The sequence below is a fragment of the Pinus tabuliformis genome, chromosome 4_2, assembly GCF_031772625.1.
Source record: "Pinus tabuliformis cultivar Carrire ecotype Pingquan chromosome 4_2, CPIR1, whole genome shotgun sequence".
NCBI classification, from domain to species: Eukaryota; Viridiplantae; Streptophyta; class Pinopsida; order Pinales; family Pinaceae; genus Pinus; species Pinus tabuliformis.
This window is the reverse complement of record NC_142304.1, coordinates 670,628,774-670,639,715: the sequence shown is the minus strand read 5'-3', so window position 1 is coordinate 670,639,715 and position 10,942 is coordinate 670,628,774. Positions and strand designations below refer to the sequence as shown.

General features: G+C 36.6%; 1 pseudogene; it reads right to left on the bottom strand.

Annotated features, from left to right (window-relative positions):
* Positions 1-10,118: 10,118 nt before the first annotated feature.
* Positions 10,119-10,685, bottom strand: LOC149171202 (mitogen-activated protein kinase kinase kinase 20 pseudogene; annotated as a pseudogene).
* Between the last annotated feature and the right edge of the window lie 257 nt (positions 10,686-10,942).

The following is a 10,942-nucleotide window of genomic DNA, read 5'->3' as shown; positions in this document are numbered from 1 at the left end:
CCAATCACGGGAAATTTCTCCTCCGAGGTTCAGATGAGAGAGATTCATGCACAACACAAACCAGAACAAATACAAACATATGAGCTTAAAGTAAGCATATAATCAAAACTCAAATAACGACAGACTGCCCAACAAACATTCTTAATGATTCCCAATATAACATATTCAGAGTATATGCTCTATCTTACATCAATTCCAGTGGAAAAGTGATATATAAACTTACAATGCAACCTATAAACTTACTGTGATGGAGAGAATTGGTCGCTGAGCATTTATCTACCACGCACGCTGCTTTTCCCTATACAAATTTATTAGTAAAACCCATAGATATTGAAAACCAAAGCATACCTGCTTCTATCCATAAAATATTTTGAGAATTTCATTCCAATGGATCAAGAATTTAATCTCTATCAATTCTTTTGCTCAACATAACAGAAACAAAATAGAATCGCCGGGATAAACCATGCAAACACTCTTTTAAGGAAAACATATATTAAATTCAAAACAGAGAAAACACAACGAAAATAAAACACTGTAAAATCCAAAATGCATGGCCATGCAACAAAGAAAATAAACTTGAACAAGAAACAAGGCAATCCAATGCAATGCAGAGTATTGAAGAAAATGATGAGATGAAAGTGAGAACGCCAAAAGCCAGGGAAGAAGAATAGTGCTTGCCAAAAGGCAGCGAAGAAAAACAACAACAACAAGTGGCAGGGAAAAAGCAGTGAAAATATCTTCAAGAGTGACATAAAAGAATGGGAAAAAGCAGTAAGGCAACTCAACCAATATTTGGAAAAAGCAGTCACACTTCAAATCAACGGTTGAAAGTGTCTCACCTGATCCAACGGAGTAGTATAAAAGTGTTGACGATTGTTGATACATAGGAAGGCCTATCGGCCTAAATATCACTCGGGGATTTTCTGAAAAGCAGTTGTATCCATGCAGATCGCAATTCAAACACTAAGTTGTACCTTTGTTTTTTTATTTTATTTTAAATAATATTAAAATTAATGAAGTTTTCTCAAGTTGTTTAAATAGAGTTTTAGGTTTAATTTAGTTATAATAGTAAATGAAAGAATGATCCACTCAATTGTAAAATGTTGACCAAAATTATAAAATATTCAATTAATTTAAACATTCTTTAAAATAGTTTATTTCCCCAGGTACTAACTCCCATCTTCAATTTCTTTTATAAAATTTAAACAAAATATTTTCATTATTAAACTAAAATTTATGGCAAAGGACAACTTACAGGACATTTCACTTAGGAAATCACTTAAAGTTTTACCGGTTCAATTTACCAAATAATGATTTTATAGTAGTTTAAGGTATACCAGCCATTATCAATAACTAAAGTTAATGGAAGCGGACAACTTACAGAACATTTCACTCAGGAAATCACTTAAAGTTTTACTGGTTCAATTTACCAAATAATGATTGTATCGTAGTTTAAGGTATACCAGCCATTATCAATTTGGAATCCATGGTAGAGTGGGATGTTTATATGTTTATTTTAATTGATGTTTTGTTTTTATTAATTAAAAAATTATTTGATATCATTTTTAGATATTATTAAATGTAATGAGTGTTAAGTGGATTATTTAAAAATAATAAGAAATTAATAAGTTACTATCTCTCATGAATATAGTTATAGATGAATGACTTACTTAAAACCGTTAAATAAAAAAATATATCTAATATAATGTATTGCAAAAACCTCTCTATACTTAATAAAAAAATAATTTTATTAAATTTAAAAAAACACATATTAATTACATTTTAAATAATTGTTAAGTTCCCTCTCCCAACAGCCGCCCATAATTTGGAAATCAACTACAGTCATTTCCTTAAATTACAGAAACCAACTGGAGTTATTTCCTTCAATTACGGAAACGATCTTCAGTTAATTAATTTCTTGTTGGGAGCTCCTGGAGTGGTCCATTACTCCCTCTGCAGTTCTCTACCGTGATCTGTGGAACACTTGACACATAGCCAACATAAGCTTGATGGAAGCTTGGCTATAAATACTTCTGTTTGGTCCCCAAGCTCACCAGCTCAATCCCCTTCAGTTTTACACCGCCAAGCTAGAGTGAGTAGAGCTTGGAAGTTCCACACAGTTGAGAGTTTTTGAAATCATTGTGGTTGGATGCTGGCCTTCCCTTCCTTTGCTGTCTATTTAAACGCTTGCTAATGATCTTCAACAAATTCTACCAGCCATTATGTTTATATGAGACAGGATGGGGTTGCGAGGGATTTCTATATTGTTGTTCCATTTATTTATGGAGTTTTTCATAGTATTTGAAAACAGGCCATACTCCATTGTGCGATAAGACGACCACATGTACTTTTGGGTTTTCTTACTCGTATTCAGCCCCTCTACATTGCATTCACAGCGTTTGGTAGGCAGATTGCCTTTGTTTTCCTTCCTGTTGTCGCTCTGGCTTGTGGATTCGGTGGATTTTATTTGCAAAGGTGAAGCAACCGCAGGTAGACATCAATCTATTAGGTGGACATCAGAGTGTGAGTAGCATCAATGGCCAGAGGTATGATTTATTGGGCATTAAAGTTTTCGATTCTTTTAAGTGTTTATTCCACATTATTGAATCGTTATTAAGCTAACATTTGGTATCAGAGCATCTTTTATCTTTGCCTTGGTGTTTATAGACATGCTCTATTTGGCTCAATGTCATATTTTGAGAATTTTGTGAATTAAGGCATTTATTTGGAAATATGTCTAATTTTTGCTCAATTTTTATGCTTATAATATTTATTTAGTTTAATTATATGCAATTTGGATAATTGTTGTGCAAAATTGATTAATTATGCTCGTATTTAATTTGCATGAATTGATTATTTCTGCTCTAATTAAAACATGCTAATTTGGATGAGTATAAGAGACCCATCATTGAATGTTATGCATGAATATTATAGTTTTATTTATGCAATTTATAATTATTCTCATACCAAGTTAATTTTTATGCATAAAAGAAATAATGTCTAGTGATCCATATAATTTTTAATTGATTAGAGAATAGCCACAGCATCTCTAATTAAATAATATTATATATTATGATTAATTATGATCACATAAAGAATATTTAGACATTAATTGTAATTAATTATATTAAATATAATAAATTTTATCCCACAGGAATTATGAATTAATAGTTTTATCATCAAGTTCAAATCTAAGATAGAATTTATATCAAATTATAATCATAATATACCTTTTAGAATTATGAATTAAGTGAATAATTTGATAAATTCTATCATAAAGAATAATTGAATATGCTTGAATTGAAAATTTAGTCTACAGACAATTTTTATGTCATTAGATTCAATTTTAAGCATGATTTACATTGGTAAAGCATGAAATTTTATTTAGGCCTCAAATTTAACGTAAGCATGTGATCTTTAATTTTTTTCAGTTGTAGAACCTGCAAATTTCTCTGAAATTCATTGTGATATCTCTCAACTTAAGGGAGATACCTATAAGGTCTGGAAGGAGAGAGTTCTCCTTCATTTGGGGTGTATGGACATAGACTATGCTATTAGGAAAGATGAACCACTGGCACTCACTGATACCAGCACTACAACGGACATCACGCTTTATGAACGATGGGAGCGATCTAATCGTCTAAGCATGATGTTCATTAAGACTAAAATTTCAGTGAGTATTCGTGGTTCCGTTGATCAGCATGAAAAGGTCCGAGACTTGCTAAAAGCCATTGATGATCAATTCGTCACTTCAGACAAGGCACTAGCAAGCACCCTAATCATGAAATTCTCATCCCTAAGGCTCACCAGTGTGAAAGGTGTACGCGAGCACATCATGCAAATGAGGGACACTGTGGCTCAATTGAAGAAACTCGAGGTTGAAATATCGGAGTCCTTCCTGGTGCACTACATCCTGAACACCCTTCCACACCAATACGGACCCTTCAAAATCTCATACAACACACATAAGGATAAATGGTCAATTAATGAACTTATGACCATGTGTGTTCAAGAGGAAGAGAGACTGGTGATGGAACTGGGAGAAAGTGCAATGATGGCAACGTGTGGAAAGGGAAAATCTCAAGCCCATAAGAAAGGGAAAGGTAAAGTACCTCCCCAAGCCGATATCAAAAAGGATTTTAAGTGTTTCTTCTGTAAAAAGAGGGGACACATGAAGAAGGAATGCACCAAATTTCTGAAATGGCTTGCGGACAAAGGTAATCCAATCTCGTTTGTTTGTTATGAATCTAATATGGTTAATGTCAATATTAACACCTGGTGGATTGATTCTGGATCAACAATTTACATTTCGAATTCCTTGCAGGGTTTGCAAAACCTAAGCAAGCCAGTGGGAAGTGAGTAAAGCATCTTATCAGGAAACAAGATGGGCTCGCATGTGGAAGCTATAGGAACATGCTATTTAACTTTAAGTAGTGGCTTTGTTTTAGAATTAGAAAAGAGCTTTTTCAAGTTTTTCTAGAAACTTGATTTCAGTTTCAAGGCTTGTACATTTTGGATATTTCTTTAACTTTTCATAAACATCTTTCAGTTTATTTTATAAATCTGATTGTGTTGGGAATCGTATTTTGTCTAATGGTCTTTACTGCATTAATTTACAACACAATGTCACTTATGCTTCAATGCATGTTCACACTGGCACTAAAAGATGTGTTATTAATGAGGATTCCTCTAAATTATGGCACCGGAGATTAGGTCATATCTCCATAGAAAGAATTAAAAGATTAGTAAATGAACGGGTACTTAATACTCTAAATTTTACTGATTTTGAGACTTGTGTGGACTGCATAAAGGGAAAGCAGACCAACAAGCCAAAGAAAGGTGTCAATAGGTGTTCATACATATTAGAGATCATACATACTGATATATATAGTCCAGACATGGACTCACATGGTCATAGATACTTCATCTCTTTTATAGATGATTACTCGCGATATACGTATCTCTACATGCTTCATAAAAAGAACGAAGCATTAAATGCCTTTAAGATCTTTAAGGCTGAAGTAGTGAAACAATGTGGCAAGCAAATTAAGATCATAAGATCAGATAGAGGTGGAGAATATTATGGTAGATACACAGAAGATGGACAAGCACTTGGGCCATTTACAAAATTTCTTCAAGAGCATGGGATTGTTGCCCAATACACCATGCCTGGTTCACCCGACCAGAATGGAGTAGCAGAAAGAAGAAACCGAACATTATTGGACATGGTGCGAAGTATGCTTCGTAGCTCCAATCTTCCTAAATCCTTGTGGACTGAAGCACTTAAGACGATAATGTATATATTAAACCGAGTTCCAACCAAGGCTGTTCCTAAAATGCCATTTGAATTATGGAAAGGTTGGAAACCAAGTTTGCGACATATGTGCGTTTGGGAATGCCCGTCTGAAGAAAGAATTTATAATCCACAAGAGAAGAAGTTGGACCCAAGGACCATTAGTGGGTATTTCATTGGATATGCTGAAAGGTCTAAAGGTTACATATTTTACTGTCCATCTCACAACACTAGGATTGTGGAATCAAGAAATACAAAGTTTCTTGAAAATGACTTGATCAGTGGGAGCGATCAAACTAGGAACATAGTTTCTGAGAAGGATCATTCAGAATTTCAACCTTCCACCTCAAGTGATAGATTGGTTATTGTTTACAACACCCCTCAAGTTACAAACTGGTGTTGAACAACTAATTGTTGAAGTTCCACAAGCTGCTGACGACATTCCAGTAGTTCAGGTAGTTCAGAGTTGCCAAGAACTTTTGAACAATGAGTTGAACCACGTACTTCTCAGGAAGATGATGGTACACCATTAAGAAGATCTACTAGACCAAAGAGGTCAACAATTCCTTATGATTATGTTGTGTATATGCAAGAATCTCACTACAACATTGGAGCCGAAAATGATCCTGAGTCTTTTTCACAAGCCATGAGTTGCAAAGAATCATAATTATGGTACGATGCCATGAAGGAAGAGATGAATTCTATAAAGAGTAACGAAGTCTGGGATCTTGTTGAGTTGCTTAATGGTGCAAAAGCCATTGGATGTAAATGGGTCTTTAAGACAAAGAAATACTCATTGGGCAACATTGAGAGATACAAGGCAAGACTTGTTGCTAAAGGATTCACTCAGAAAGAAGGAATCAACTACACGGAGACTTTCTCTCCTGTATCTAAGAAATATTCCTTGCGCGTTATTATGGCATTAGTAGCCCATTTTGACTTGGAATTGCAACAAATGGATGTGAAAACGACTTTTCTCAATGGAGATCTAGAGGAGGAGGTTTACATGAAACAACCTAAAGGATTCCCCTCTAGTGATGGTGAGCAATTGATTTGCAAGCTCAAGAAATCATTATACGTTTTAAAACAAGCATCCCGTCAATGGTATTTGAAATTCCATAATGTAATTTCTTCATTTGGTTTTGTAGAAAACATTATGGATCAATGTATATACCTGAAATTCAGTGGGAGTAAAATCTGTTTTCTTGTTTTTATATGTGGATGACGTTTTGCTGGCAACCAATGATAAGGGTTTGCTGCATGAGGTGAAACAATTCCTCTCTAAAAATTTCAATATGAAGGATATGGGTGAGGCATCTTATGTCATTGGCATTAAGATCCATAGAGACAGATTTAGAGGCATCTTGGGTCTGTCTCAGGAAACCTATATTAATAAAATTTTAGAGAGATTTCGGATAAAGGATTGTTCACCAAGTGTAGCTCCCATTGTGAAGGGTGATAGGTTCAATTTGAACCAATGCCCGAAGAGCGACTTTGAAAGGGAACAAATGAAGAACATTCCATATGCTTCTGCTAGTGGAAGCTTAATGTATGCTCAGGTATGCACAAGACCTGACATTGCCTTTGTTGTGGGAATGTTGGGACGATATCATAGTGATCCAGGTTTAGACCACTGGAGAGCTACAAAGAAAGTAATGAGGTACCTTCAAGGAACCAAAAACTACATGCTTATGTATAGACGGACGAACAATTTGGAAGTAATTTGCTACTCAGATTTTGACTTTGCTAGATGTGTTGATTCACACAAATCAACATCGAGATACATTTTTATGATGGCCAGTGGAGCTGTATCATGGAGGTGTGTCAAGCAGACCTTGATTGCCACTTCCATTATGGAAGCTGAGTTCGTCTCCTATTTTGAGGTGACTTTACATGGTGTATGGCTTAAGAGTTTCATTTCTGGGCTTAGAATTATGGATTCTATCTCTAAGCCATTGAGAATGTATTGCAACAATTCAGCTGTTGTTTTTATGTCTAAAAACAACAAAAGTGGGAGTCGAAATAAACACATCGACATTAAGTATTTAGCTATAAGGGAACGTGTTAAAGAAAAGAAAGTGGTCATTGAGCACGTCAACACTGAGTTGATGATCGTTGATCCTTTGACTAAGGGCATGCCACTGTTGAAATTCAAGGATCATGTAATGAATATGGGACTTGGTTCCATTATGTAGTTTCTCATTGTATGGACAATGTTATTTTAATGAAATTCTTAATTATTGTGATGTTTTTCTCATATTTATGTGCACCTTAATTTGATTTGAGAAAATTCATTTGTGCAAGACCAAGAATAAACATAGGGTTTATTCATTAAGAAATTGTTGCCACATAAATTTTAATAGAAATAAATACATAGTAATACATGGAAGATAATACTCGTCATTAGAGGACTTATCGCCATGATTCATGTATCTATTACTTAATACAGATTATCAATGGGTTTTAAGATGAGACATTAAGATTGGAAGTATGGACCAAGTGGGAGAATGTTAAGCTCCCTCTCCCAATGACTGCCGATAATCTGGAAATCAACTGCAGTCATTTCCTTAAATTACGGAAACCAACTGCAGTTATTTCCTTCAATTACGGAAACTATCTTCAGTTAATTAATTTCTTGTTGGGAGCTCCTGGAGTGGTCCATTACTCCCTCTGCAGTTCTCTACCATGATCTGTGGAACACTTGACACATAGCCAACAGAAGCTTGATGGAAGCTTGGCTATAAATACTTCTGTTTGGTCCCCAAGCTCACTAACTCAATCCCCTTCAGTTTTACACCATCAAGCTAGAGTGAGTAGAGCTTGGAAGTGCCACACGGATGAGAGTTTTTGAAATCATTGTGGTTGGATGCTGGCCTTCCCTTCCTTTGCTGTCTATTTAAACGCTTGTTGATGATCTTCAACAAATTCTACCAGCCATTATGTTTATATGAGACAGGATGGGATTGCGAGGGATTTCTATATTGTTGTTCCATTTATTTATGGAGTTTTTCATAGTATTTGAAAACAGGCCATACTCCATTGTGCGATAAGACGACCACATGTATTTTTGGGTTTTCTTACTCGTATTCAGCCCCTCCACATTGCATTCACAGCGTTTGGTAGGCAGTTGCCTCTGTTTTCCTGTTGTCGCTCTGGCTCATGGATTCGGTGGATTTTATTTGCAGAGGTGAAGCAACTACGGGTAGACATCGATCTACTAGGTGGACATCGGAGTGTGAGTAGCATCAATGGCCGGAGGTATGATTTATTGGGCATTAAAGTTTTCAATTCTTTTAAGTGTTTATTTCGCATTATTGAATTGTTATTAAGCTAACAATAATATCTAATGAACTACAAAATTCCCTCATACTTAATAAAAAATATTTTAATATTTTAATTGATATTTATTTTCTTATTAATTAATTTTTTTTTATTAATTTAAAAAAACATATATTAACTGCATTTTATCGATGAAATCACATATTGCCTTTATAGTAAGCTGTAAAATATACCTTTTCCACAATAAGATTGGCACAAATTGGAATCCATCTAAATCACCCATCGACAATAATTCAAAGAGAGATGTAGCCAAATAAACTCAATTGGAATTATTTTTGAATAAAAAATACAACGATAAGTATTAAACCTAATGTACAATTGCCCCTTTATCATATGTATATGGAAAATTTGTGTACTATACACACAATTAAAACAGGGGCAACAAACTGCTCCTTCATGATTGCCAAAGGTCCACTTATCATCGAAGATACAAAATGTTTCTCCTACCATCGATAAGTTATGAATTTCAGGATCACCAAAAGCAAGGGTGTCCCAAGCTTCATTAATCAAATTGGATGTTGTCATCATTGAAAACAAGTCAAGGTGCAAAGTCTCAGCAAAAATGCTGGAAGATAATTGATGTTCAGGCTGGGCTGCAGAGATCGATGACTCCAAGCATTCCTCTAGTTCACATCTGGTATGTAGTTCTTCGCAATTGACAGCTTCTAAGCTGGCACTATACATTTCCTTTTGGAATGGAAGCTCTTTCATGGAGGAGCCATTACAAATGTTCGAATTTGACAGAGCTTTATCTGAGGTTGGAGAGTCACGTCTGGAAGATTTCACAACAATCCATTGACCATGTGGGCTTGTGATCCAATTAGGCCTGTTAGCAACTTCTTCAAATTTACAAGTTGCGGCCAGTGCCATCATTCTGTCCTTGGGAGAAGGCCTTAGGAGAAGGCCTTGAGCATTGCTTAATTGGTATATTCAACTCCGCATTGCATTCTCCAATTGGGCTGGAGATGTTGAGTGAAATACCCTGAGCTTAAGTCGATTGCAGATTCTTCGAATATTCAGGAATCGGATGGACATGAGCACGGTAAAAAAATTGACTGCGCCCATGTCTGTCCGATTCCCGAATATTCAGGGAATCTGCAATTGACTTAAAGATCCCCAGTGAAATAATGTTAGTAATCTTAGAAGAGTAGGAATCCCATACTTGATTCTTGAAATCCAAATGACTAGTTGGGGATTTCGGACATTTAAGGGCTTCCTTTGCCTCCATGACAGAGCAGTGCTCATTTAGGAAAGGATGGTTCAACAGCTCTGCACTGCTCCACCTCTTCTTCGGATCCCTACGAAAGCATTTCTCTAAGAAATCTCAGAGCTGAAGTGAAAGCGATGCAGGCAACTCAGGCAGCTCCTTTGTGCATCCAATCTGATACATTGCAGCGAGGGCACTCGAAACACAGCTCCATGGAGGCCTCCCAGTGGTCATATCAAGCACAGTGCATGCGAAAGACCAATTATCAGAAGCGGGCCCCTACTCCACCTGGTTCACCACCTTTGGAGCCATCCACTGAGGTGTTCCCCTCAATTGTAGTGCCTCGTGGCCCTTCTCCTCATCACCAATCCTCCTAGTAGAACCAAAGTCGAAAAGCTTCACACCATTAGCACCCACAAGAACATTCTTGCCCTTGATATCGCAGTCCACAATCCCCTGCCTGTGGAGGTAATGGATTCCTCGTAGGATGCCACGAGTGTAAGCCCTGATCATGGATTCCTCCAACCGCCCTCCAAACTTAGACAACATATCTACTACAGAGCCACCTAGCATGTACTCCATGAACAAATTGTGCACTTCTGTACCGTTCTCAACGTTGTAATCACGCCATAGGCAACGTACAATGTATGGAGAATCCAGACGCTGCAAAATCTGATACTCATTATGCAGAGCGACGCTAAAACTGGCTGCGGATTTGACTACAAAGAGTTGGCCATTAGAGCTATTCATGGCTAAGATAACGATTCCAGAAGCTCCGGCCCCAATAATGGCACCTCTCACCCATCCCCTTTCTTGTGCTCTCTTCGTCTTGTGTTCAATCTCCATTCCTACAGGATTCACTACACACAGAAGGAGAATGGTGGTATGTTTTTTCAAAAGCGCGTGGATCCTTCGGGTTATTGTTTGTTGTGGTGAGCTTATAAAAGCCCAATGGGAGAGCGAGAAATTCCGTAGTGACACGTTGTTTTTCTTCCTCCATTCGTCGCCACCTATGTCACCTGCCTGTGCTTGAATTTCTCGCGGTGACCTCGGACCTGCTCCCTGGAGGAGTCGAGGATACATAAGCGCAATCGAGTGCAATT